Consider the following 24,403-nt stretch of genomic DNA (forward strand, 5'->3'; position numbering starts at 1 on the left):
CTGGTGTTCAGAAATGAAGGGGATGGGGAAACTTCTTATCCTCTCCCTGTTTTATCAGTGTTCTTGAGCAGGCTAACAGATTCAAACGCTGGCTGAGAAAAGACAATCTGAAATTGATAAAAATAGTCTTTGTATACCTGAAAATAGATGGAAAGCTTAATCTATGTTCAGCCTTTGATCAGGTAAGTAATTCAGCTGTGCTGTGTCACAGAATTATAAACACAATGTTTCACCTGGGAGCACTGTCATTGGTCTGTGGAGCAGGTTTCCCAGTTGGAAAGTGAACCATATGGTGCATATGTCAAACCAGGGGAAGGAGAATTAACAGACTGACTCTTAATTAAGATCAGATGGTGCCTACTGTTAATCAGATACCCAGGAATACTATCTATAGCTGCCTTGATCCTGGGCGTAAAGTTGTTATATGAACAAATTTCTCCACTTACCCAAAATCAATGGAGTTTCACTGATGAGAACGAATGTTGAACGTGACCTCTATTCTGTGTTGGGGAAATTCTAAGTGGAGATAATAACCTACCTGGACAAACCATCTGTCCGCTGCCCATGTTGTTGTAGGGCTCTCATTCTTGGAGGAAGATAACCCAGCAGAGAACTATGAAAATCCATGTGTGATAGAATTTACCTCTAGACTGAAGAAAAAGGTGAGATCCCTATGGTTGTCCATCTGCTTACTTTTTCCATCTAGCTCTTTGCTTTCCATCATGTGTTCATATTGTAGAAGGCACGAAAGCATATTCCAGTCTGATGCAAAAAGCTTATCTGCTCTTATGAATAAAGTTTGCTGCAAGAGATCAACAGGTAGCGTGCGTAAACCAGAGGTCTAAAAGTCCTTGGTGGTCTTTGGATGCCAGCAGCCTGGGCAGTAGGATAGGGAAAACCAAGATGTGCCTCTTACGGGAGGTTCCTAATAGGCCAATGTGCACAGCCCCACACAGCTTCCAGCTGTACCTCTTGAGTAGGATTTATCAGTTGTAATATATGTGATTTTATAGATGACTTCAGCACACAGTTCTGCCATGATGTTGCAAGTGAACGAAGACATTTGAGAGGAAGATATACGGTTTGTAATCAAGTTTTGATTCCTTGTTACATTTCAAAGCTGATCTTTTCTTCTCACCCAATAAACAGTGTCAGGCTGGTGTTCGTTGTCATATAATGCCACTGAAGAAATATTTCCGTAGTTGAGCTGACTTCTTTTATAATGCATCTGGCAATGGAAAGGAAGCACCTGCTCTATCAGAAGGCTCTGTGTGGGTAACAGTTACAGGTTGGGTGCTGGAGCTGTGGAACTACTTACTGTGGGTCAAGGCATTTCTTTTCCTTTCTTGGAGCTTTTTCTTCATCTTTGCTAAGGTGATTACACTACCTGTGCTGTATATGTATGCATACAGAATGTACAAGGAAGTGCCATCGTCAGTTTTTTATAATGAGAAGGAAATGTGTTTGCCCACAGAATTATTTCCCATAAACTCTAGGACTGCTGTCACTTGGAGCTCCAATGCTTTACTCATAGTAGGATTGAATTCTTCCCCTAATGCATTTTTCTCACACAAAGAATATTATGTTGATTGTATTGAGTAGAAAGAAGTAAGGTCATTGAACAGCGAGGCTTTGACTTTATTACTGAAGTTGGAAGGGATTGCTTTTCTTAGGTAAGTACAGGGATATTGATAGCTAAACTATTCAGCGTGTTTGTTTCAGGTAAACATTTTGCTGTAATTCAATTTGAGAGGGATCTTTCTCTGGAAAGCATTGGATGTGTCTGCATACTAATGAGGGATTGTGCTCTTTAGTCCTATATACCGAAGTGATTGAAAACAGGTCATTTAGTGCCAGCAGAAGCTTGTTTCCTGTGTAATTATGAAATGCAAAAGATAGTGCCAAAAACAGTAATCAGGATGCTGACTTTGAAAACATCCTCTTTTTGGAAACGTGAGTTATGTTCGTTCTTGTGTTTCTTGGGATGGAAGATTAGCATACTTTAATATGTGAAGGAAAAACAAGAAGAATCTGTTTGATTGAGAGACACAGTGAAAATGATTGCAGTGCTGCAGTTAGATGGATGGAAATCCCATTTCCCAAGTGCAGGTTTGTGTTGGGAGTGTATGAAGAGGACCAAAAAGAGGTTGTTGCTCCCTGCAGTCCCCTCCGAAGCTTTAGGCAAAGCAGGAGGTTACTTTGCAGGGAGCACTGTTTGGTGTGGCAGTGGGATACAGAAGAAACCAGCTGACGGTTAACCTGTGTTCTGGAGGAAGTGCTCTTACACCAATAAGTATTCGGTCTGTGTACCAGGGTTTGGTTCATAGACAACAGACAGTTATTTCTGCTGTCTAACACCACGTGAGGTGCTCTAAGTCCTGGTATATGAAGACTGATGTGAGCCCATCTCCCAGCCCCATGCACTGCCTGCCCCTGCAGCATGTGAGCGCTCTACCCCGCGGGGCTCCCTGCACATGGGTAGAGCTGAACGCTCATCTCACAGGCTCGCTTCCCCTGGTAGGTGGCACGTTGTAAAAGGTGACTTTTGATTTGCTGAGTTTTCATTGTCTCTTTATTTAAGTGAATCTTTTAATTTAAGTTCTGGAGGAACATCTTATAACCCAGCCAGAATCTGTATTTGTGAATCTGTGATAGAGCAAAGTGCTGTACTTGCTGTGAAATACGAGCCTGGTTCAAAGCCCTCTCGAGCTCTTGGAAGTGTTTCCATTGATTGCAGCAGGCTTGGATCTATTCTATTTCTGTGAAAATTCTGTAATAGATGAAACTGCTTTTGGCCTTTGGGAATGAAGGATAGCAGCTGTAGGCAGTGTGCTATTACTGTGGTGCCAATAATCTCCAATTGTATTAGGGCTGTTACAAGGTGTCTGTGGGAAATGGATCTTCTCATAAGGGAGAGATGGTTTCAAAGTTCCGTAGGGGCTGTTCTGGTGTTTAACTGCTGGTTTGTACTGGTTTCTGTCATGTTCCCCCCTTCATCCCTTTGGTGAGCCAGCAGCTCATTAGATACCTCTCTGGATCCCAGAGTTTAGCTCCTAGCCCGGTTTACTTAGACCACTGGTGTCTTGCAGAAGAGACTTTATCTTGCAGCAATCTCTGTCAGCCTTGTATGAGAGACTGGGAGATAGCGCTCTGTAAGCCACTGCCTGTGCCAAGTTACTGGAAAGTACTTCTGACTTCCCCTTAGTTGATAAAATGCTTTTGATACGCCTAAAATGGAACGTTTCTTCTGGTTTAGATTTGCTCCTTCCTGAAACACCATCAGATCTCTAACTGAGCTTAAACGAAGACGTTTTTCTTTTTTTCGGTCTGGTCTTTGTCCAGTCTTTTGTTTTTACTTTTTTAACAACACTGTTGATGCGGCTCAGAACTGCTTCATCCTTAATTGCTGCAGCAGAACCATCAAAGGGGCAAAAAAGCGAAGTGTTGAGCACAGAACTGTGTGCTGTGAGCAAGGCCGCAACCACAACTTTGATTTCAAAAACCTCTTTTTCTCTTGTGTTTCCTTTCCCTTCTCTAGCTGGGGACTGTGAAGTGGATCCTCTTCAGTTATCCAGGGCAAGGTGCCTCTGGCAGTGGTGCTGGTAACACTGCCTTAGCTCTGAAGCAATAAAATAAGCTCAGGACAGTGAGGACTGTTCAGTTCGGGGCCTCTTCAATCTTCATCTTCTCTGTTGAGCTAGATGCCGATTACCGTCAATAACAGTGGATGGCTTTGATGATGTGGAGTCCTCTAAGCCAGAAACTGGGATGAAACTGCTAACTCATTTTATGGCTATTACTATAAAGACATTCCAAAGCGTTCATTTGTCATTGTTACTGCCTGTCTGGGATTTGGGTCTGAGGATTAGAAGAGAAAGTCTGCGTCTTTTTGCTGCGCCTCTTACAGCCTTGATGATCAAAATAGGTATTTAATCTCTAAATCTAAGAAACTGTGGCAAAATCAGAAGCTGGACATCAAACTGTAAGCTGCAGTCTCTCTCCTTGAGACAGGGCTAATATTACTGTTGAGTTTGTTTGTTTTCTTGCTTCTTTAAATGCAAACAAAATCATGCTTTGCAGAAGTGGGTTTTTTGGTCTCTTGTTTCAGACAGATGTTTTCACATTCCACTTATTTATTTGCATTTGTTTATTATTTTACTACATTTTTCCTTCCCTTTCCTGAGGTTTATTTTGGGTTTCTGACAGTATGCACTATAATATACAAAATACTGTCAGACGAATTAGAAACAATATGGATTGTCCTCACTGGTTTAAGTCTGTCAAAAACAAAACATAAGGCTTTCCAGGTGCTAAGTTGGCTTCTGTTATTACTCACTGGAATAGTGTTAACCATGTGCTACATAAAATGTATATTTGCGAATTCACAAAACAACTTTTTGACAGTAAAGCCTTCCTAAACTGAGATGAAAACGAGTAATCACAGTTTTTTCTCAGAATGAATTAAAAGATAAACTGCACTGGGTTAGATGAAGAGTTCACTTTGCAGGTAAATATATAACGCTCTGAGTTTTCTAAAGTAACTAACCTGGGAACAAACCACCATGTTTTGCCTTGGTTAGGTCATGTCATTCAGCTTTCAGAAGCACTGTAGGCACATTCTGAGGTAGCATTAAAGGGAGCAAGTGACAACAAAACAATCATTTAGAGGCATGATACCATCATCGCTTCTGAAATTTAAACACAGTGCTTCACTCGTTTTCCTTATTCCATACATTTTCTTTGCATTCATCCCCTCTGTTGCTCTGTGCTTGGTTGACTTATGTGCTCCAGAAATCGGCTGTGAGATTTCCTTTCCGAAAGCTGTTCCTTGTGTTCAAAGGTAGAGAGATTCCTTTCTTAACTGGGGTTGGGAAGCTCTGTGTTTTTGATTCCTGCCTGCTCTGCCCAGTTTGAAAATCTAACCTTAATATATCAATAAAGATGAGAAATGTTGTTCCTTAGCGGAGCTTCCTGATGGCTACTTGGATGAAGTCCAGGCTCCTGGGGTGGTTGCCTGTGGTGAAAGCCCAACTGCTTTGAGTAGGACAGACCTCTGGGCCCGGATGGAGCATGTTTGCATGGATCCAATTAGAGGATCAAAGCCTTCATTAGCTCTGCTCAGGCTTTTGTTTAAAGCCAATCTTTTATTTGCACAGACCTCTGCTTTACCGCAATAGAGGCGTGTAGCTGTATCACATGAATTTGCAAACAGGCTGAGCAGGGGCTGTAACCGCCACATTAACTCTAGCTCCTGTGCCACAGTCAGAGCTCTGTAGCCCACCCAGCTGCATCTGGCACACCCGGCCCTATGCATACACATAGCTGGAGCAGATAAGCTTTGTTTCTAGGAGTTTTGTACTGACCATAATGTAAAAAATGTCGTTTTTCCTTCTTGTCATTGCTTTCTGCTCCTGAGTGCACCATAGGATCTGCACCACTTGAGAACCTGTGTTTCCCACAGTAGCTGTCCGTGGATAGCTGGTACATTGCTCAGTGGGGAACAGTCAGGACAAGAGGGGTTTTCCCAAGGGCTGACATTTGTGTAACAATATAATATATAATATAATTGCCTGAATAATCCTAAGGGTAGTTTCACATGCACTTAGAGCCAGTATAAGCAGACTTGACTGCCAAGAAGCAGTTCAACCCTCCCTATGCCCGTGGTTGCTTTTTCCCAATTCAGAAATGTCCTCTCCAGTGAACTGTGTTGTTTTCATCCAGATAAGTTCCCTAGTCTACTTCCTGCTGGGCCACACAGCTGCTTGTCTGCACGCATGGGAGTAGGGCTGGAAATGAACAGCTGAAAATGAACAGCTGGAACCTGGAGGAGGGCAGGATCGGCTCCTCTGGTGGCTGTCCTGGCTTGTGCCAACTTGAAGCGTATGTGAAACTATTGCCTCATGTTATTTTGCTTCTTGCTCTTTTAGTTCTTCATGGGGTTCCCACTTCAAAGTGCCTGAGCTGTGGCATCTGCTTAGAAGAACTGCAGTGGGAGAAATTTTATGTATTAGAAGATGGACTCAGTTAATTAGGGTTTGAGAAAGAGCTGGATCTTCCCCCTCATGTCTAGAGATCTAGGGTTTATTGTAAGGACAGAGTTGGAGGGATGGTGCTGGCAGCATTTTAAAAAGCCAACACCCGCAGATGTGGATTCTCACGGTCTATTGGCTTCCTTTTCCCAGCAGGTTTAGTGGCTGGTTGGTCTTTAGGTTCTGTGGCAGTCCATGCACATTTAAGTAGGTTACGGGCTCTTTTAATTTATACCTGCGTGTTTCTTCTCTGGCGTTGGATTTGAGAGAAAGAAGGAAGGTGGCATTAGGCCACCTCAGCTGTTTGTGTTAACTGGACATGTATTTGCTGCCATGAGGAGGTCCGGAACGGCATCCGTCTCCAGTAATAATTCCTGCCAGCTGGAGGGGTGTGAGGGGCTGGGCAGGTTGGCTGCCTTGCTCCATGACTGAGGTGGCAGGTTTGGGCCTTCTTGGTTTTGTTTTGGGCACACTGTGTGGTTAACAGTGCAGGGACCTGCTTGTTCTTATGCAGGGCCAGCTTTCCTCAGCCTTACCAGTAAAGTCACAACAACTCGGATTTAAGTGGCCAGTTTTTTAAGGGCTGTTACAGTCTTTAGGCTGCTAATGACTCCTAAAACACACAGTGAATTCCTATTCACCGAGACTGAAACAAAAATAAGAGAGTTTAGTGCTTCTTTACTGGCTGTTTTTCTAGCCTTTTCATGGGTGAATTATTATAAAAGCTACATATACTCAGAGACATTCATTATAATGATGATAACTGGATGGTGGCTTCCTGTTGAGGAAATAATAAATGCATTCTAGGTTGAATAAACTCCCAAGAGAGGAACTCTCTCCTGTGTGTCCCAGCATGGAGCCCTTCTGTGGGAGCCCTGCTGATTTCTACACTAAGCATGAGGGAGAAGCCGCTTCTCACAGCACCCATGTATGGTTGTGCTGGGATCTCCAGATGGAAGTCTGCGTGGGAGCTAACAGAGCTGTGACGTGCATTTAGCTCCCTCCAGGTCCCCTCTGCCATGGCCTCTCAGGTGGGAGACCTGCCAGGAGAGAGGTGGGTGTGCTGTCGCAGTGGTGGGAAGGCATGGTGAGATGCTCTCCTTGTGCAGTGGGAGGGGAGGTCCTCTCCAGGGGGATGTAGGGACTGGGAGATTCATAGAAGCAGAGCTCCTGAAATAACAACCACTCAAATCCTTTTTTCTGGTAAGAGCTGTTTCAGGGGAAAGAATTAGAAGGAAGCTTTGGCAGGTTCTTTTTTGCTTTAATAACTTCTGTAGCAGCAGGCAGCTTGTCCTTCAGCCTGCGTGGGTAACTCATCTGGCAAAGGTCTGTAAATAGGAAAGGCTGGAAGGTGAGGCAGGAAGGATTCATGTGAAAACTATTCGAATGAAGGCTTTCTCTTTTCTGTGCCCAGTTTGTTCTCCTGTGCACCCTTGGGGCAACTGAGCTCATTTGCTGAATTGTATTTACCCAGAGTTATTCAGGAGTTTTAAACTTTGTTCTCGTGAGAAGGTGGGAAAGCATAGCAGGGGAACCGTGCTCCATGTATGTCTGATGAAAGAAAGAAAATAACTTTATAATAATTAAAGCTAATTGCTGACCTTGGATTAAAAGTTACTGTCAGCTGCTCAGAGCACAGAGCTTTGCTTAGCTATGGGGTGATTAGGCACATCAAATGCATGCCCAACCAGGAAAGAGTGTGAAAAGCCAGGATGGTGCAGCAGCACTGTGGAGCATCCCAGCAGTGCGGCTGGGTCGCACTCCTTCATTCATTATCCATAAAGCATGCACACAGGCCAGTCAAAATCCTCCTTCATTCAAAACCCTTTTATTCCAGATAGTAATAATAAAGAAAATTCACAGTTAATCACAATCATCTTGTTCCCATGTTAGGTAATTAGTATTGCATTGTTGCTTTGTGCCGTTCCCTATGTTCCCTTCATGTTGGAAGAGTTTAATTGACATTAAAAGAAGAGGAAATTAAAGGGATTTTAATCAGCTGGTCTGTCCTATCAGCTTTAAAAAGAAAAGCTGGAGTAATAGAAAAATAGACTGGTGTCTATGCTCTCTTATCATCCATTTTGCTATTCATTACTGAATTGATGAGACTATCTGCTTTGCATTTTTAATCATATAATTGATTAAATGAAATTAAAATACTCGGCATCTTCTTCCTGTTAGTGAGCCTTTTGGCTAACCATGATCCCAATTCTTTTCAGTTTTCACTCAGAAACCAGCACTGGGACTAAGGAGTGGTCATTTACATCAAGGTTTTTGAGACATCTGTCAATATCTGCAGCAAGATCCCATCTGATAAAGAAATAAGTAAGAACCTAATGTTCCTATCTATGCAAACTCCTGAGTTTGCTGCAACAACTGTAACATTAATAATATGCTCTGAGTTATTCACTTAAGTATTTTCTGGATTGAAACTTTAATGCACGGTCAGCAAATACTCAATGTCTTTGTTAAAAAAAATGATGGCATTGAAGACAGCCAAAGAGTGATATGGGTTACAGAAATGCTTCAAACTACATCAGATATTCAAACTCTGAGGAAATTCCAAAACAACACAAGCAGTAACTCCTCTGTGTAATTTGTTCTGACAAATAAAATCAGTTTAATATATTTTAATGACCTAAGTGCAAATTAATGCATAAGGACACATTTTGCTTTGCTAAAGACACTGAACTCTTATTCATTCACATTCAGATTTTCTTAGAGTGAAGAGCAAATCTGGTTTATAAATACAGTATTATTAGGCCCTCTTCTTTTGTGGTGTTTTCAATAATAAAGAAAATCAGAGAACTTTATTTAAATAGCCTCGGATAAATCTGCTTAAAGAAGATGATTTCTGCAATTTACTGTATAACACTCAGAGATGAACTCAAATGTGCCTGTACAAGTCAATTAACACAAAGCAAATTGTTAAGGACGTCAGGCTGTATGCACTGGAATGAGCAGGAGGGCTCCCCACTACCTTTGGAATGCTTGGAGTCAGGCAGTGGAAATGAGATCCTGGCAGATGTCCAGTGCAAGCTGGTGGCATCCCATTGACTCATTAGAGGTGGGATTTCATGCTACGTTTTGAAAGATTTCATTCCCACATAGTTTTTATTCTCAAAAGAAAGAAAAGCCAGAGATGCTTCACATCAGATCCTTGCTATTGCTGCTTAAGTGGGAAGCACTTAAATGCAGTGGTCACTCAGGAGGAGTTTATCAAAGCACACGTGGAAATGACTTGCTTGCTTCCAGATATGGAGTCATGTTCTTGCGTGTAAGAAGCTGGCTGTCCCTTCTAAGCAGCCTTTAAGCTTTGTGTACTTAAAAACAAATGTGCTTACAAGGTAATGTTTAAATATAACCTTTTAGGTTTTATTTTGGCTGTATTTTTCAGAATATTTCTTTGCCTTTTTAGGTTCATCATCTGCATGAAAATCACTTACTTCTAAGAACATCTGTTCCTTCACATTAGAAGGAACATCTGAAGATGTAGAAGATGTAGATATTAGAAGAATATCTGTAGATGTAAAAGGAAGAAAGCAAGGACAGGTGTGCTGTGGTTCTCTTGGGTGTGGGATGATGCTTTATCTGTAACAGCAACCATTTTAACTGAAGGGAGAAAACATATTATATATTGCTGCTTCCTTTTCTGAAGCCTTTAATGTGGGGAGTTCCTTGGACTGATTTAATTTCAGGGTCTTCATAAATAGCTGCCCTGGTATGAGAAAGGCTGGAGATCATTTCTGTGTCTTAGATTATGCTGCTAAAGTGGTGTAGGAGTTGTCTAGGCTGCCTTCAAACTAGCTTATGTATCTGAAGAAGTGTAGTGGTGGCAGTGCAGGAATAGTTCCCAATTCCTACAAAGCCATCTGGAAAGCAAGGCTAAAAAACCAGCAATGGAACTTTTTTATAGTCCTTCAAAATGCCCTTTATCACCTAGTTTATAAAACACGATGCTCTGGACAGCCCAGAAGGGAGAATATACATCTATATTAACTATCTGCCTTTGTCAGACTGCTGTTAAAAAGCTCTTTGGTATGGGTGTGGGGAAGAAGCCCTTCATTTTTAATCAAAAAGACAAATGCTAGAATACAAACAGAAAGTTTTTCCAGTTCTTTTACTTTCTTTCTGATTGTAGTCTTTAAAGGGAATGTGGATACCAGCATTAACAGGGAGTAAAGTGAGAAATGTGTTGCTTTTCAATAAGTGGGCAAATAGAATGTCTTGGAAAGGAAGTCTGGAGAGACAGGAGGCTCAGACCTGGGCACCTTTGGTTAATGAGTCATCTCAGTCCTGTAATAGTCCCACTAATAAATCCCAAATTGGTCTATTACCTGGCAGTGGAGTGGAAGGACATTGCACATCTCCAGTCTTCTCCTGATTCTGTTCTTGTCCCTATCTTGTTTCTGCACTTGATTTGCCAAAAGCTTGGCTGCAAATTGACAGAAGTCCCAGTGGTTTCATAGCAATAAACAGCTCCTTGCAGGCTTTGCAGGGTGACCTGGAGTGAAGGCTGGAATGATGAGCAATGCAGCCTGTGCCCATCACTGTCTGTGGTTGCTGCCTGAGAGCACTGAGGAAATCAGTAGGGTCTCTAGTTGGACTTCAGGTGTGATTTCCCTGTGGAGATGCTTATTCTCTGAAGCTCCACTTGTTTTGTCTAAAGTTCTCTTTATTTGTTCTGACATAAGAGCCTCATAATAAGGACTCTAGATGCTAATTTATTTTAATGAATGAGACCTATAGGAAGCTGTTAACAAAGTAGTGTGCTGTGGTAAGGCCATTTTTGTTACATGGAATGGCTTTTTCTGCCGTTTCATAGAACCTGAAGGGCAATGTGACAGGAAGACAGTGAGCCAAAGGGAAATGTATGCTTTCAAGAAAAGTTATTTAGAATCTAATCAGTTCATGTTAATGCTGATATCACTATGTGGCCTTTGGTAGGGCATGAGACTGAGGAGGACAGGATTGTCCTGGTGTCTGTATTGCTGGGATGCTCTTTGCTGCTGCCATGCAGGGAGGTGCATCCAGGCCAGAGCCAGAGGATGTGATGGGCCGCTCAATGCTTGCTCTCACCTGCACTTTTTAGTAGTCAGGCTCACAGTGTTAGCAGACTTTTGCAGTTTCTTTGTAGTGGGCATCCTAAGGTGTTTTTTTTTTTTCACTTTTCCCTACATGAAAACATGACCTGGGAACTTGCTTTAGAAGCTTTACTCTGCATTGTTGACCTTTCTCCTGAAACACTAGTGTTGCCCTTGGTTTTCAGCAAAGAGATCATCAGCATGTATTTACAGCTTCATATAATGATATATTAGGATAACCTGATGCTAATGCAAACACCAAATGGAACTTAAGAATCGAATTGTATACTTCCTGTTGAATAATGAAAGGTGGTAACTGTCATTAGCCTTGTACTGTCTGAGAACATGGGTATCTGACCCATCTTGTGGGTACTCAGTGCTTCTGAATATCTAGGCCTTGGTATGGGCCTAGCCTTTGGTCTAGAGATCTGAAAAGCAATTTTGCATCAAGAGAAACTTACAAAATGGAATGGAATAACAAATGGAAGATTTCTTGATCTGAGCCCCAGCCTTGCTGTGTCCTGCTGGTGCTCTGGGGGAAATGAAAAACACTAGAGGGTGTAGTAGGAGTGGGATAAGGAAAAAAAGGCCTGAAGCTTAACTTCATCCATGGTGGAACAACATATTTAGTGCTGCAACTGTAAACCAGTGGCATGATTTAATCCACAGTGTTTCTTGTCTGTCCTATGGAGGTCCCATGCCACTCATAAACAGTCCTTACACTCTTATATTCACTCTGGTGGGGCTCTTACTTGTGCTGTCAGAGGTCCAGGTAGCATTACTGTACCTGGATATGCTTCTTGTGCATCAGTAGGCCTGGGCTGAATGGTATGTGTATCTGACAGGCCAGCAACATTGAAGCCCTGTGAGGATAAAGGCCCTCAAAGATGTAAGAGTGATTGCCATGCATAGCTAAAAGTTGGAGAGAATATCATTCTGTCTCTGGGTTTGGACTGGGAGTGCACAGCTGCCAGTGTATGGCTGTAGAAGCTCTGACTATTGTTCCTGTTTCTGGCAATTGCAGTATTTGCAGTCACCACTGAGCTAATTGTTATGAGAAGTGTCACTCTGCTTCACACATCTGATGCGTTCTGATTGTAGTTGTGTAACAGCACTTTAAAACCTTCTGCTTCTTGTCTGCCTGAAAAGGTTGTTTCTTTTCACCCTTTAAAAGTAGGAAGCTGTCTCAGTTGGGGCTCTGCAGGATCTACAACTCAGGCCTGCCTTTCTGTCATACCATTCTGCTTACTCCTTTTGAGTTTGCTTGAGAGAATAAGGATGTTGGGTTGTGCCTTTAGATTGTGTGGATGATGGTTTGAATTCCTAAGATTTCAAAATGCATGTGTAGTTTTCCAGGCTCTGAAGGTGCGCATCATTTCACATAAAACCTACTTAATGTAGTTTGATGAGTACGTGCCCCACTGAAGGCTCATTTGGCCATTTACCTGTGCTGAAAGCACTGCTGTTACTGGTAGTGCTTGGGGACAGAATTTTCTCCTACGGCCAAGCTTTAAGAAAATAGGAAGGAAGCTTCTGGCTACTTTGTGGTTTTCAGGTCTTAAAAACATACAAAAAACAAACATGTGGATATGAAAAGTGAAGCGATGTAAGTTTGGCTGCTGTTGTCTTGAGCTGAAGGCTTATAATTTGCTGTTAAGTCTCATGCAGGTTATTAGTCTAAGAGAACTCCTTAGGGTTTCCTTGTTCCATACATTGCTTTTCGACCTTGGTGAATCCAGATCCCTGTTGTACACTGCCCAGGTACATTGCTTGGCTGCCAGTCGGGCAGGCTGGGCTTGGAGCTGCCATCCCCAGCATCCTGCTCCCGCCTTCTCTCCTTGAGAGTTACCTCCTGCTTTCTGCTTGCTTTTCATCCCGAGTTTGATCAAATGTTTATATATAACAAAGCTTATGTGTAACATGAAGTTAAACTGTATTAGGAGTTGGTTCCCCTTATGTTTGTAAAAAAGACCAGGAGGTGGTCGGTAAGGTTTTCTTAATGTAAAAGAAAGCTCCTAATCGTTCCCAGGGCTGTATTTGTAGTTCTGCCATGTGTGTTCTGAGCTGAGTGAGGGCTTTCCTGTGGGACTATTGCACTCCATGTTTACTTTTCCCACTGGATTGTCTGCTCTGTGGTATAAATGCTTTTTTGTATGATCTGTATCTAATCTGAAGGGTTTATCTCCTGTTTTGATAATTTCTTTCTTTCTTACTTACTTTTTTTTTACATTTTGGCCTTAGTCTGAGCCTTGAATCTTGCCTTGAAAACTCAACATCAGATCTTTGGAGAGGAACATGGCTATCTGAGGGCTTAAACAGCAATATCAGGGTGTATTTGTGAAGGACAGTCCTTTCCTACTGAGAGGAGGAAGCAATGTCTGTAGTTTTCTGTCAGATTGCTAAACTCTCTGCCTTTTCCAGTTGAGACTGTGCCTTTGTCTCATTTTGTTATTTCAAATGCTTCTTTTCCAGACTCCGTTAGTACTGCCCAGTATTTTCTTACTCAAAATTTCTTGTCAAGCCTTTAGGAATGAAGCTTTGCCTTTTAATCACTACTGATGGCCCCTGCAGTGAGAGCAATGCTGAAACTCATTGCCTTCTTGTTTGTGTGTTGGCTCTGCTCGTTGTGATCTCAGGCCTTGTGGGTGCTGAGCGAGGGAGCATGACCCTCTCTGCTTGGCGAGAGGTTTGGGGAAGAAGGTTGGTGTCGGTGGCCTTTAGCAGCCTTCAGCACACATTAACAGGCTGCTCTCTCTCCAAAGGCTGAGCCAGGCTGACCCTAGCTGACACACTCTCTGTGCCCTGCAGGCAGTGCCAGGCCGTGCACTTTGTACCAGTGAGCCCCTTGTTTGTGTGCGTGGGGACCACATCCACAAGCACTTGCTCCTTGAGAGACATAAGGGCATGTTTTCTAGTCATTTAACCTTGCTCTAGCTTAGCCACATGTGGCACCAGGCTGCCTTCTGCTTCTGGAACTGCCTCTCAGAGGTACACTGTAAGGTGAACAACCAGTGTCTGAGCAGCCACTGAGCCTTAAATGCAAGTGAATCTCTTTTTAGAAATTCTAGCAGGAACTTCAGAATACCTTTGGGAATTTGATTAAAAAAGAGTCAGTTTTTCCTGAAAGTCCCTGAGGCTCAATTCAATCTAGATGGGCTTCTCAGATGCTGAAGCCACCTATTCATACCCGTGCAAGTTTTCCAAGACTTCCTACCTAAGCAGGGTGTAGTGTTAAGAGCAATGAAAGAAATGCAAGTTGGAAGAAGAATACTGTCAGAAGGATGCTGGGAAGCTTAGCAGTTGTATGAAAGGATGTGGTGGGAAAAGACTTGAAATGGCACGCAGCAATGCTTTCTAATCATTCAGGAGCAGAGCAAAGGTTTTCAGCTCACTGCCTTTAGCACTTACTTATCGTGGACTGGCTTTATTCTAAAATTCCACTGAGTTAATATTTAGCAGAGAGTGAATGTCCCTGGAAAGAAGTGATTTGGAATGGCAGGCTTCATTGCTGAAGGCTTGGTGGTTTAGATCTGATTCTGGCTTGCTTTTAAATATAATGAAAATGCTCCTGATACATTTGTAACTATTCGTTTATGTGAGTTATGAATTAAGGACGAGTAGATGTTCTCAAGAAGGGCATCTTGTGCATGTAAAACTTCTCCTTGAATGGCTCTGCCCTTTGTCATTCATATTTCATGTGGTTAGCTGAAGCATTGCCTTTTGTTTTGGTAGGTGAGGTTTTTGTTCCTTCCAAATTGTTCCTGCTTATGCTGTCTTTATTTTCATTGAACAGATCAGCCTTTTGACTTACAGATTGTCTTGTTGATACGAAGAGGGGCTGATGCTGCGAACACCAGCTGATAAATTACTCAGCAGAGAGATGGGACTTTGTGTTTGGAGGAAGTACGTTCTAAGGAAGACCTGTCTCAAAACTCCCAAGAATATATATTTTCCCTTAGAGTCATCAGTGTTTGCTCCAAGACATACACAAGTGCGCCGTGCAGAGTAGGGTGGCTGTACTGCACTTTCAGTTTCTGAGCACAGGACCAAGGTCTGTGCATGTGGCTGGTGTGGGCTCCCAGTCTGCGGCTCGATGGCTTCTGGTGGAAATCCTAATTATTAAACCCAAGATACTTTTGTGCTGTCTTGTCCAAACTAGATTAAAAAAACACAACAGTGGGTAGTGGTATTTCCAAGATGACTGACTAGCTTAGCAAGTTTCTCTTAATCATTCCAAAAGCTTCTAAATTGACCCTTTTGTTTTCATAATATCAAAGTAACAAAGAGTTCCTGTCTCCATTCCAAACCCATCTACTCAATGGTTCCTTGTGGAAATACTGACCGTGATGGGCAAGGTTTCTTGAAAGGATTTACTTTGGAAATTTCTGCAAAGTAAAATCACAGCTATGACACTCTTGATGTTATCAGCTGTGTTATGGGGCTGAGGGACTGTTTCTCTCTTTTACTGTAGTTGTGATGCTGCTTTGATGGAATAGCTTTTGGTATGTTGTCTTGAAGTTTCCTACAATTGAAGACTCTAGTTAAAAATCCATTCACTTTTCCTGTTAGATGTCTCCAGCTGAGATACAAATTAGACCAGTATCATTTCCATCCGGTAGCCTTCAATGTTGTTTTCCTCCGAGGCAAACTGTTACCGTGACAGTTTTGTAGCTATTGATTTCAGAAATGCCACGTTCTTCATCTGTCAAAACCAGGAAGTATGTCTTAGTCTAATTATGGTGTTTGTGAGGAACAAACTGATTAACTGAATTCTAGTTTATTATTTCCAAAGATAGACTTAAATAGATGCATGTACATAATGTGGTGGCTGTGTTGTGTGGTCAGGAAAGTCCACAGAGAAACCTGGGTGAGAGGAAGTGGCATGTGGATATTGCAGCTTGCTGCTGGATTGTTCCAGGGACTGACCGAAGGAAATTGGTGAAGGATATTTGATGTTTTGCCTCCACTGTACTTAACCAGGCATGTTTTGACCTGTGGCTTTTTTGAGATGATGAAACTGCAGCTCTCTGCACTGACGCGGTTCCTATAGTTAAGGTGCTGTAGACACAAATATTGACAAAGGTTTGATTTTAATCATAAAGGTGAGCTGCCTTCCGGAGATTGACTTCTCTATTTTTCCTGATTCTCCTCAGAAATCTGCTCCCAAAGTTGCTCTGTTCATGAGTTGCCCACCTGGTCGTTTACTATATGCATGGTGCTGTGAAACAAACAGCACTACTTAGTGGAAAAAGGTGTTGTGCCTGAGTGGGGGGTTGGAATAGTCACTGGTCATGTGCTTCATAATGCACATCTCGGGTTTGGTCCCTGCCTCCTTTGGTATCACAGAACCTCCTCTTCCTTGTAACTCATGAGCAGCAAGTAAAGTGTCTCGCTTGGGTGACCCTTTTCCCACTACAAGAGATAGAGAAAATCCATAGAGAGTGTTGTCGAAGTGAAGAAATCTTTGTAAGAGATGTGAGCTGGGCTGAAGGATCCAAGGTATTTTGCTGAAGTCCCGTGGCTCTGGGTTGGTTTCTGTAACATTCCTATTGAGAGCTCTTTGTAAAGGAATATAGTGTGTTGTGGATAGTGATGAAGATCCAACCTCAATTTACTAAATTAAATAAATAATCTCCAGAAAATAAAACCCAACGCGTGTGTTCAATGGAGTATAACTAATAGAAAATGTTTGATCGTTTCGATTTATCTTTCAATAAGTTTGTTAATGAAATTACCTTTATGTGGAAGTGATACAGTGTATGTCTTCATACATGGTGGCAGTTTAATAAGATAGAGCTTAGAGCCTTGTCAGGCTATCTGGTCTTTTCTGGAAAAGCTGATATAAGAGTGAGTCACCTTACCAGGAAAACTCTGGGCACCTGCATAGCTTTCAGTTCTGTATGGGAGCTCTTAGATGCAAGAATGACATACGTGTATACATATGTATATGTCCTAACTTATTCCTAACATATTGGTGTTTCTCTGTGGATGCTTCTAGCCTGCAGTGTGTCTGAGGTTATGTGGGAGCTGTTAGCAAAGTTCTGCAGTCTGTACTTTGCCCTGTGATCATTAGTGAGAACTTTTTCACCAGGGTGTGTTAGATGGATTAGCGAGGCAGAATCTTGGGGTCTGCGATATGGCAATATCTGCCTCAGGATGGAAATGGCCTTTGGAAAAACAGAAAGATAAAATAACGGTGTACATGCTGTTTACCTGGGGAAAAACAAATCCAATTTGCTCAGGAATAAGAGCTTCTTGTGTTGGAACTTCAGTTATTTCAGGGCAAAGTTCCAATCTGAAATGAAGAGCTGCAATAGCAAGACACCCTGCGGTGTGGAAATTAAATACATATATTTATATAGAGATAAATTTCTTCAGTTCTTGTTATTATGACAATACCAGAATAATTATTTGAAGAAAAAAGCTTTAATTTAAATGCTCATGTTCAATTTGTAATTTCAATTGTGGTGTTTCATGTGTATGTTTTTTATGTTATGTTTTTTTTTTTTTTAAATTCATTTTTAAGTCTATACTGGTATGTGCCCAAACAAAATGGATTTCCCATACTTAAGTATAGTTGCTTGGATATTCTCACACCAGTAAGGGAAAAGAAAAATGAAGAATGACTAGTTTTGAAGTTAAATTGAGCTCTTGATTTGTATCTCGGGGAAATCTAACTTCACAAGCTCCCTTCTTTAGAGGCAGAGTCTGAGGACTGTAGAAGTCTCCATTCTAAACAAGTGTCCTTGAACCTAGATAAGGTGATCTGCTGCTCTCAGGGGTTATTTTGGTGCCAGGTGTGCAGATCTGGTTCTTCCTTGTCCTCTGTAGCTAATTGTCCCTTGAATACTTCAGGTGTGAACCTTATGGAGCCCGTGTGCACAGTGCAGGTGCGTGGAGCAGCAGTCTGCTCTGAGTGAGTGTGGAGCAATGTCACCAGCCTTGCCTCTGTGCTGGAAACAGCTGGGTTTGATGTGGAACGATTAAGCTGTGGGCAATTTTTAAGAAATCGGTGATTTTAACTGGAAGGGTTGATACTCACACAGAAGCTGCTCTTTTTCCCACCAGGATAATTTGATTTTCCCTTTCTTTATGATTATTTCACCAAGTCTCTTCCACTGGCTCATTTTGACCTCTCAAGGACTTGGGATTACGGCTTTCCTTGCCCCTTAATAAATCTTCCTGTGGTTTTGAACTATAGGAGAGAAGTGGTAACCAAGACATCTTAGACCATTGGAGTGATCACCTGTCGTATTTTATCACCAGTAATTTTTCTCCAGCCTAGCTGCTGTTGTTTGTCCTTTTATTGCTCCCAGAGTGCAAATATAATCAGTGGTTTGGAAGATTTTCAGGGATGGTGGCTGTATTGAGTAGGAACATCCCGCTTGCTTCATGTTCCCATATAGGCTAAGTGGGACATCTTTTTGGTAGATGTCATTTTACAAATGCAGAGGGATTAATAGTGAATGGAGTCTCTCTGTGCATAGCTTTCCTATTGCTTCTTTTCAGAAAACAAATCTGCAAATAACAGCTTCATTGTGTTATGTCTGGGGTCCTTGTAGATTATTAAACCAGAACTAATGTCCTCTTTGATTCCTGCCATTTTAGAGTGTGGGCAGCCAGAACTGGCACACATTCTGCTTTCTACAACTTAACCTAATGGTGTTAATGATCTGTTCAGCATAATTTTAAGTCCACTGGATTACACCTTGAGGCAAAACAGATTGTACTGTTCTGTGTGGTGACATATCTTAATTCATCCTTATTGTCTTTTCACTTTGCTTTTTGTTTTTAAATAAATATACCTAAGCAAGAGATGTACAATAAGACATCATTGCCCAGTGAATCAGTTCATCAAAGGCTGTGGTCATAGGTCAGTAATTATCAGTGGCAGTTTCCTAGGAGCTGTATGGCTTGGGGCACGTGTACGAAGTGTCCAGGCTGATACAGGTAAATCTCAGAATGCTTCCCAGAGGGCTGGAGAGGCTTCTCCCACACTATTGATGGACTGGCAGGCGATAGTCTGTCCATCTCATCTTGTATACTGAGTTCAGTCTCATTGTTTACTTGGTGGTGCTTAAAAAAATGCTAAGCTAAATAACTTAAGTGATGTGTTTCATTGTGGAAGAATGTTTTTGATAAATGCAGTAGTTCAGGGATGTGGTGCCTGGTGTGTGTGGTTATGACCTCTGGGAGGAAGAACATAAGAACTTGGCCTTGTGCCTCCATAAAACACAAGTCCACTTCTAGGCAATTATATTTGTGTTCCAGGCAAAAGGAAAAGCAGTAACTTCCAACTAACTAAATGCTTCTTTGGACCATTCCCCACTGCCATTATAGCTGCACTTGCAGCTCAACCCTAGTACAAGGCAGTTAACATGAAATCTTTACAAACAACTCTTTTCATAAATAAGTTTATATTTGGTACAGTTGTGCCAGAAAGTTTCCCTTTGTGTTTTTCTTCATCTCTTTGTTCTCTTTCTCCGTAGTCAGAGGAGCCTTGAGTCGTGTTCCTATTTGGCAATTCTGCTTCCAGCTCAAATGGAACAGATTATTATTTTTAGCATTGGGTATTTGCTAAATAAGTTTCAAGTAATTCCACCCTAGGAACCAGGGGAATGACTGCAGAGAGTGATGGTGTAATTAAAAAAATACACAGTAGTGTCGCACACCAGCAGTTCAAAACACTGCAGTAAAAAGAGTGTGTTGAGAATGAGCTGTAGGACTGAGAGCTGGTGGGTCTGGTGTGGCCGGTCTTGGTGTGGTAAACTGTGGCAGGAAACAGGAGACACTGAATTTAATTTATGGCTATGTCACAGAGTATTGGTGACCCTGGGCAACTCGTTTGACCAGTCTGTGATGTGGTACTTAATTGTAAAACAGTCAAATCTTATCTTTCACACAGCCAGTTTCCTTCTGGTTTGGATTTGTCACATCTCTATGTCAGAGGGCTATTTCTTGGCATGGCTTCAGTTCCTTATGCTGCCTGGATGTAGCTCTTCTGCACTGTCTGAAGTGCAAATGGTTACACAGAGGCTGAAGAACTTGGGTCTTGCTTTTCTGCCATTTAAGACTGTAGAAGTTTTCCTTCTGTATTAACAGAAGAGTTTGTTTGTGCCTTTCTGGAAACTGAGAAGCATAAAAAATGAGCCTGCTTCTGTGATGAGTTCTGCATAAAACCTTCTGTATGGCCTTTCTCTCCCGTTAGATGGTTCTCCATGACTACTCTACAACAAGCTCTCAATGCTTTTCTAAAGCCCCTTTATTTTTTGGCTATTATTTACTTCTCCCAGGCTTTTCTCAAGTTCAGAACAGTGCACTTAATCAAATTAGACTTTCATGCATGCTGATGACCGTGTTAAGTGTGTTTAATTAATAAAGCCCAGCCTTTCTGCTGGCAGTGGTTTCTTGACTTATTCCCGACTCAACATTTTCCAAGACAATATTTTATATACAGAAACTACATAAATAATTCACTTTGCTTTTGTATTTTCCAGCTATCTAAAAGAAAACCCCCTCTTGAATATTTTTTCAGTGGGTGCTTTTGTGTCTGGGGACTCCTTTTTCTGCCTATATGGTTTATGATGATATTTCATTTAGTCAGAATGTTGCTTTTTCCCAAGTTTGGAAAAAGAATCACTTATTGGCCTGACTTTTATTGCTGCTCTGAGCCAAAATTCACTCATAAATTGAGCATCTTCTAACTTTTATCTGAAAGAAACACTGTAAATTTTATTAAACATTTTATCATTTCTCCCTTTTGGAGTGTCATCCAACACAGAGGAATAGTTCCATTTTTGTATTAAATACTCTGGTTAAGTTCTTTATCAAGCTGTATTTTAAATGAGTTTGGTTAAATGGTTCTTTGTAGTGGCTGGTAAGGCAGAGTGGTTTAGCACTGTGGCCTTTTATCTCTGGAGACCTCAAGGCCCATCCTTGTGGTGCAGATAAGGCCTCTCTGCACTTCTGAAGCAGTATGGAGTGACATTCAGCTGGCCTCAGAGGACCCACAGCAGAATCCTTTACAGCTTGAGAGTGCTGCACAGAGACTTAAGAAAATTTCTTTCTAGTCGTGGCAGTGAACTACTATAGGGCAAAATGCTGGGTGGAAAACTCGTGACTTCTGCTCAGGGACTGTGACTTGTACTGATTTCCTGCTTCAGGTCACAGGCGATCAGTCTGTGGTTGGACCCAGCCAAGTCTAGCAAGTACTGGCTGTGTCACAGGGACTCAACTCAAATAGAAAAACTTCAAGAATGAATGAGAATTGCCCGGCAAAGAAAAATACACCTTCAACAATCTCAGGGGTTACGGGGTATAATTGGCAGAGATGCATAAAGTGATTTTTATTGTTGAATGCCATTGTACAGATAAGTGCATTTGGTTGCAGAATGGGGAGGTAGCAATGTGTTTCTGGGAAGCCTTTCAAACCCATCCCTGTGGCAGCTTCTGTGGTGAGCTGTCCTTATTCTAACGTTTGAATAAGCTCTGTTGCAATTTAAGAGCTTGGGTACTGAATTTTATGTGGCTTAGTGTTATTTGTGAAGAAATTTCTACCATTTTCTTCTCCCTCCAACATCGGGGACAGAAGTTACACATGCAAGCATAGCAAAATTGCCTTGGATGACACTGCAGTAGGTGAACATTTGCTTGAAAGGGACTGTGTAAGGGAGAAATGGGATTTACACCATGCTGATATAGCAGCATATCACAGGGACTGGAAAAAGCCCCAGTTCTGCAAACCTGGATGTCTGAGGGAGGTTCGGATCCTTTAGCTTCTTTCCTTCAGTTTGCCATCTATGCATTTTTCTGTGCTGAGCTCTGCTGAAGTCAGCCGTGGTGCTCGCACTGTGTATTGCTCTAACAGCAGCTACAGACTCAAAGCTCTAGTGGCCAATCTCTAATGTGATGGGAGGAAAAAAAAGAAAGAAAAGGGACTTGACTTACTGAACAGTCTTAATGAAGTTTCTAGGTGTCATTGTAATAACTTCTATTGCATTATATTTGGAATTTTGTTATGCTCTACTCTGGTGCTTATTCACCTAGACAGAGAGGGTATTAGGGCCAGCCTGTCAGGCAGCTGCAGTAATGCAGTACTTCTGCCTTTCCTTGGAGAGCTTTATGGAGTGAGGGAAAAGGTGGGAGTGCAGCTGCTGAGGGCTTCGTGATGCTCCATACTCTTAAGTGCTTTTTGTGTGTTTATTTCATAGTTTGTTTCAGATTTTATAGATAAAAGACTAATTTTGTTGCTTTTTTATTATTATTTTGGCTTAATTTGTTTTGCCTGCTTCATGCAACTAGGTGATTTAAATGGCCCACAAGCGAGAGATACCTTGGGGACAAAACTTAGTTTTATGCTTCATATTATTCAGACTCTGAAGCTCAAAGTAATTGAATCTCTACTCATAGAAACCAAGATGGAGTATTTTTATTTTAAATTTAAGTGTCTATATAAACATGATGCCTCAGGGCTTTGCTTGATTTATCATATACGTGATCTGGAGGGTGCCTTAGCGGCTTCAGCAGAACCCTTTTCATTATATTAGTCTTCAGGAAAAAAGATATGCAGCCCATAATTCTTTTCTTTCTATACAATAATATTGCTAATGCTCTTTTCTGTCGTGATCCTGTATAATGCTATTAGCCAACAGCTGTTCTGTACCTCAGACACACAGCAGAACTCTGAGCAGCATTGGTTCCCTCAGGCCCTGCTGATAACCCCTGGCAGCTTCTCCTCTCCTTATGTGTCTGTGTCCTCTCCTTACCAGAGGAGAGGACATCTTACTACCTTACTCCTCTCTCGCTTAGCCTGGTGCCCTTAGCTGATGATGCTGATGGAGAGGAGCTCCTGGAGCCCACTCATGTTGGACCCCATTCTTCTAAAGTCTATGTGGTATTATTGGAAGTAGTGGGACAGCTGCCTTCATTGCAGAGCCTGTTGGGTATGAAAGGCAGATTCTGAGGGTCTGTGTGGGGCCTCACTGACCTCTGTGGGGCTTTTGGGGTTGAGAACCAACTGATTGGATTCCCGGCTGTGATTCGGCTACCTCTTGCCAGAGTGCCAGTTCAGAGATGAGATGCATGGTGAATCATCTTATTCCTCCTACAGTCCTGGGGCCACATGGGCTGAGCCTGTTGCCCCAGCAGTGGGTTGGATATGTGCTGGCCTCAGGTGTTCCCTGAGCACTATGAGTTCAAAAAGCATGCTTTTAAATGAAAATGTGGTGGGTGAGAGGGAGTGATCAAAGTCTTCAAGATGCTCTGGTGGGGACCAGAGTGAATAGTACCTTGTAAAGTCATCCAGTTCAGTTTTTACTTTTGAGACCCAAAACAAAGCTTAGAAGCTGGTCACTTGAATGTGAGAACCAGCTCAGCTAGACCCCGTGATAAGATTTGATAAGCCTGAACTTTCCTGTGAGGACCACTTCCCTCTTTCATTGTGCAAATGGGCAGCAGCCCATCCTTTGCAAGGCAGATCAGAGTTGCCATCAGGACCAACCACAAGCTTGAGTGGTGTGATTTCCTAAATGCAGTAATTCTTGTACTGTAACCTGATGGTGAGACCATTCTGTTACTCAAAGAACTGTGTGGTCTTTCACAGGGGGCAATCGCAAAATTACTACAGGTTTGAATTGGCTTTTTAGTGACGCAGTGAGTTTGGGAGTTAGATGGGGTTAAGAGCTTCAAGGGGCACATTTTATTGAGAGCTTATTTTTTGTCCATCTGGCAAAGACAGTGCACAGAATCATCTGTTCCTGGGGATAGGCCTCTTACCTTCCACAGAAATGCAGCAGATATTATTCAATTTTATTTAATTTCTTAACTCCTACAGATTCTTCTTGACCGCTGAGATGTGAGCTGGTCTCCTTGCATTTGTAAAAGGCAGGAGTTCTTTTGCACAGCATATATTCCAAGATTTTTTGAGAATACTTTTTCTATGGGCTCAGTAGAAGAATGTACTTTTTGTATAGAAGCGGCAAGAAAATTGGATTTAAAATTGTTCAAATTGTTTGACAGTGGCATTTTCATTGCTGGTACTTAGATAGCAGTGCAATAGATTCCTTACAAAAACCTAAGGTAGTGAGACTTAGCTGTAGGCAGGACAGTAAGAACACTTCTTTTGTCCTTTATCAGTGTGGATGAAAAATGCTCACGCTTTAATGTGTTATGATTTTACATATTTGCTGGTAAACCTCTTCTCAAGCTGTGTGCAGGATCCCACAACTGTGAGCATATGAAATAATTAATATTTTTGTCTTCTCTTTACTGGGACAAAGTTGCTTTCCAAAG

This window comes from Coturnix japonica, chromosome 14 (assembly GCF_001577835.2).
Source record: "Coturnix japonica isolate 7356 chromosome 14, Coturnix japonica 2.1, whole genome shotgun sequence".
In the NCBI taxonomy this organism is placed as follows: domain Eukaryota; kingdom Metazoa; phylum Chordata; class Aves; order Galliformes; family Phasianidae; genus Coturnix; species Coturnix japonica.